The sequence below is a fragment of the Mus musculus genome, chromosome 9 (genome assembly GCF_000001635.26).
Source record: "Mus musculus strain C57BL/6J chromosome 9, GRCm38.p6 C57BL/6J".
In the NCBI taxonomy this organism is placed as follows: domain Eukaryota; kingdom Metazoa; phylum Chordata; class Mammalia; order Rodentia; family Muridae; genus Mus; species Mus musculus.
In genome coordinates this window covers 39,470,725-39,475,365 of record NC_000075.6, presented here as the reverse complement: position 1 = coordinate 39,475,365, position 4,641 = coordinate 39,470,725, and the positions used below count along the sequence as shown (strand labels likewise).

The 4,641-nt window shown below is 34.5% G+C and overlaps 1 pseudogene; it reads left to right on the top strand.

Annotated features, from left to right (window-relative positions):
• On the top strand, positions 764-1,592 carry Olfr956-ps1 (olfactory receptor 956, pseudogene 1; annotated as a pseudogene).

Sequence of the window (4,641 nt, the reverse complement as noted above, 5' to 3'; positions counted from 1 at the left end):
AGACCCTAGAATTTATGGATTTTCTTAACAAATTGGCAGGATACACAATTAACTATAATTTAAAAGCCTTTTTATATGCCAATTGCTAACATGCTGAAAGAGAAATTATGGAAAGAAACTCACTCATTAAAACCTCAAGAAAAGAAGAAAAGAAAGAATAAAAGAAAGGAGGAAGGAAGGTGAGGAAGAATGAAAGAGAAAGAAACCAAATCACAACCTCACCCTGATTATAAAGTGAAATATGGAACTCTACAGTGACATATTTAAATCTATGCATATAGAATTTAAAGAAGACATTAGAAGTTGGAAAAGACTCCATGGCCGTGAACTACAGAAGTTAATTTTGTGAATGAGCATCCTGATTCAATGCAGTACCGATCCTCCTGACATTTTTCACAGAAGTAGAAAAACAATCTTAAAATTCATAGGGAAGTACAAAAGATACAGATGGCCAAAGGAATCTTGAATAAAGCATGTGATACTATCAGGGAATATCATGCCTGATTTAAGTTACAGACTCACAGTCAAACGACAAATTTCATTGTATATGTAAAGCTTATGAACATTCAATTGAGATCAATTTTTTTGCTTCAACGGAAATACTATTATGAATAGACACAAGATATTAGTGGAACATTAAATCACAGGTATCAGTCTGAGGTTGTGAGGGACTGAGTAGAATGAATAACCACTATTAAAGTGTAAGCAATAAGTATGCAAAAGCTATATGATGTCTTCTTTCCATGACTCATCTTTTCCATGATTGCAAATTCTTTGGAAAAAGAAGGGGATTGCAGAGCTTCAGTTGCTACTGTTCTTCAACTTACTAGTGGTCACAATTGTCGGAAACCTGGACACACTCATCTCCATTCTGTTTAGTTCTCAACTACACACACCTGTTGTTATTTACTAAGCCGTCTGCTCTTTATTGACTGCTCTAAGTCCACCGTCATTACTCCCACAATGCTGCTGAACTTTGCGACAGAGTAGAGTGTCATCTGCTACTAAGAATGCATACCTCAGTACTACTTCTGTGCTTTTGGTGCTGCAAAATGTGTTCTGCTGGCTGCAGTGGCATATGACCTCTGTGTTGCTGTCCACAATCCTTTACTTTACAATTTAATCATATCCTATCAACTCTGGTCCTAGATTGTGGTTGGGTATATGGTAGGGGTTTACTATGTACCGTAGCTCACACTGTCTTTGTGCTAAGAGTTTTTTGTTTCCTGCAAGACTGGTATATTAAACCATTACTCTCGGGTTCTAGTACTTTTATCAGTGAATTATTAGTCCAGTGCATTTAATCTCACTCTTCTATGTCTGGGCATTCTTAGCTATTATATCTTCATCATTTTTAGTTTATTCCAAAGTATTCAAAGTACTTCAACTGACGGCAGGTCCAAAGCCTTTAGCACTTGCAGATCCAGTATTTTGGCTGTTACTGTGTTTTGGGGTTACATCCTAGCATTATCTTCATAGACGAAGGAAAAGTGTTGACTATGTCTTATACCATCCTTGAGTCCATGGTAAAATCGAGAATCTATAGCCTCAGAAATAAAGATGCCAAAGTGGCCATGAAAAACTATCCAGGGATCCACCCCATAATCAGCATCCAAATGCTGACACCATTGCATACACTAGCAAGATTTTATCGAAAGGACCCAGATGTAGCTGTCTCTTGTGAGACTATGCTGGGGCCTAGCAAACACAGAAGTGGATGCTCACAGTCAGCTAATGGATGGATCACAGGGCTCCCAATGGAGGAGCTAGAGAAAGTACCCAAGGAGCTAAAGGGATCTGCAACCCTATAGGTGGAACAACATTATGAACTAACCAGTATCCCGGAGCTCTTGACTCTAGCTGCATATGTATCAAAAGATGGCCTAGTCGGCCATCACTGGAAAGAGAGGCCCATTGGACATGCAAACGTTATATGCCCCAGTACAGGGGAACGCCAGGGCCAAAAAGGGGGAGTGGGTGGGTATGGGAGTGGGGGTGGGTGAAAAAAAAAAAAAGAAAAACTTTCTGGAAAAGAAAAAGTTATTCAGAACAAAAAGTAAATTTTTCTGAAATACGAGGAAGGACTAAGAGCAATGACAAATTCACTAATGAAATTATTGTCAGCATGTAAGCAGTTAAAAGACATAAAATGAAGAGAGGTAAAAATATTTACATTTTCATGTGAAAATGACTCCCATCCTGATTTCCCTGGAGTCCATTCACCCATAGTAACTTACATCACCTCTTAAAAATTATTCAGCGTGCTCATTATGGGTGGTTGCATTTATGTTATATTCCTGGATTTATTTAGACGTTACTCAGTTATGTTATCTATCAAATCAATATATTTATGTATTTTGATTTAATTGTCTTAATACTTTATGTAACTGGCTTTCTTTTGTATTAACAAACAAATCTCAAAGTATTAGTCTGAATTAACTATACAAAGCATTTGGAACATACAAACTCACATTCTATTTTTCCAAAGAATGGAGAAGTAAATAGATAATATGGAAGAAGAGGATGAGTGTAATATTCTTCCTACCCACCAAAAGATAAGAAGATTTGAAGGAGGATATGTTCCCATATATATATTCTTTTGTTTTACATATATATATAATATTTTTTGTTCACCTCTTTTCCTCCTTTGATCCTCTTTATTTCCTGACAAGTCTTTGACCTTGTTATCAAAGAGAGCACACTGAATGTCTTTTACTCTCCTTTCCCAAGTAACTTCCTGTTGTTCTTGAAAGCAGGAAGGAGTGAACACATCTTACTCCCCTTGGGATAGAGTCAGTTTCTTGAGTAAGACTCAGTAGCTCTCAATGTCGTCTGCCTTAACTGGCATCCCATTTTTTCACCTTTTCTCCTAGTTTTTCTTATTAATCTAAGTTGCCATTTTTCTGCATTGTTTAAAATATCTGAATTATTATACCTTCAGAAGGAAGAAAGCTGCTTTAATTGAATTCTTGAATAAATGTACTTAGGAAAATGATTTTGCACACCCTCACACAATCTAAGCACATTTGGCACATGCCAATGAGAGTTACAAAGTTCAAATCTTTTAGGTGTTTACACTAATTTTAAATTTTTTTTTGAAGAAAATTTTTTAGAAAATCCCTTTAGAGTATATCTTTTACGTTTCAGGAATATTGTAGTGCTTCTAAAATACATTTATGATATCCATCATTTAAAAAGAACTAGGAATCTTATGACTAGGTTACCTTATACACTTGAGAACCACTGGGTAACATAAATTAATTCTTATTGTTGATTTCTACAGAGATGAACTCTTAAGGGAAAAAATTCTATAGGGAAATAACTCCCACTATTCTTTTTAAAATCAATCTCTTGTTTCTGTGGCCAGCATATAAAGTGTTTATATTAACCAGCAGAGTAGAAAAACAAATGATTTTGGGAACCAACTTTAAGGAACAGTGGCTCAACAGATAATTCAGGTTAATCTGCCCTTCACAGGTTATTTTCTCTTCTAGGTAAAAAAGATAAAGCAACCAACATTGAGCTGTCTGTGAAGGAGAGGTATGTTCAGATACAAGTCCTTACCTCATAAAGTCTTAGACTCTCCTACTCCTTTCTACATCCCCTTGTAAAAGACATGTGTGACTTTTTGCATTCTCTCAAAACCCATTAGGAAAACAAGGAGTCTGGTATTATCATATAAGAAATTGCTTTACATGAACATGAGTTAACAATATTCACCCATAGTCATTATGAAGCTTTTCCTTATGATTTAGAATAATTGGTGCAGAATGGGTAGTGCTATGCTTTGTTGGGGACAGGCAACCACAATTGGCGAATCAAATTAAAACAAGGGTAAAAAGAGAACTCCAGAGTATCTCTTAGGTTTCTTGGTGATTTCTTAATCTTCAACATCTTCAACATCTATGCTGTGATTTCTGTGTTCTAACATTATCTAGATATGCTGCTAATTATATTTAATAGTTCTCTTTAACCAATTTTCAATTTTCTATACGACCAATTATATATATGCATATATATATATATATATATATATATATATATACATATATATATATATATATGTACTAGTAAATGTTTTAATTTCTTGATTTTTAACCTACTGATTTTTGTTGTTCATTTTTGTGTGTGTGTCTAATCTCCAAAGAAAATATCTACAATTAAAGGGAAAAGGTAGACAATTCTCCTGTTTATTGTTTTAATATAAAATGTTCAATTCCTCACTATCAATGGTAATTATGGCTATGAATCTCATGTGGATGTTTTTTACTTTATTACATGCAAAACAATTTATACCAATAGAGACATGCTATAAATGAGTCATGAGAAATTATTGACCCACTCAATTAAAGGTGTCACAATGGTTTGAAATGAACTGAAACAAGGTAAAAAATAGGTACCAATAAAAATAATTCTTACATTAAGGTCACAAGTATGTAACACGTACGATTATATTTGCATATCTTCTTTCTCCAGGACTGCATAATCTCTGAATGCTCAAATCAAAAAGAGGATGGCAAATGGTTGCAGATATCTGAAAGCATTTGAATTATGTTTCAAAATTCATTGAGTGATAGGGGAATGGATACTTAATTTTTTTTCTATATAACTTTTTTTTTAACATATACTTTTCAGAAGACC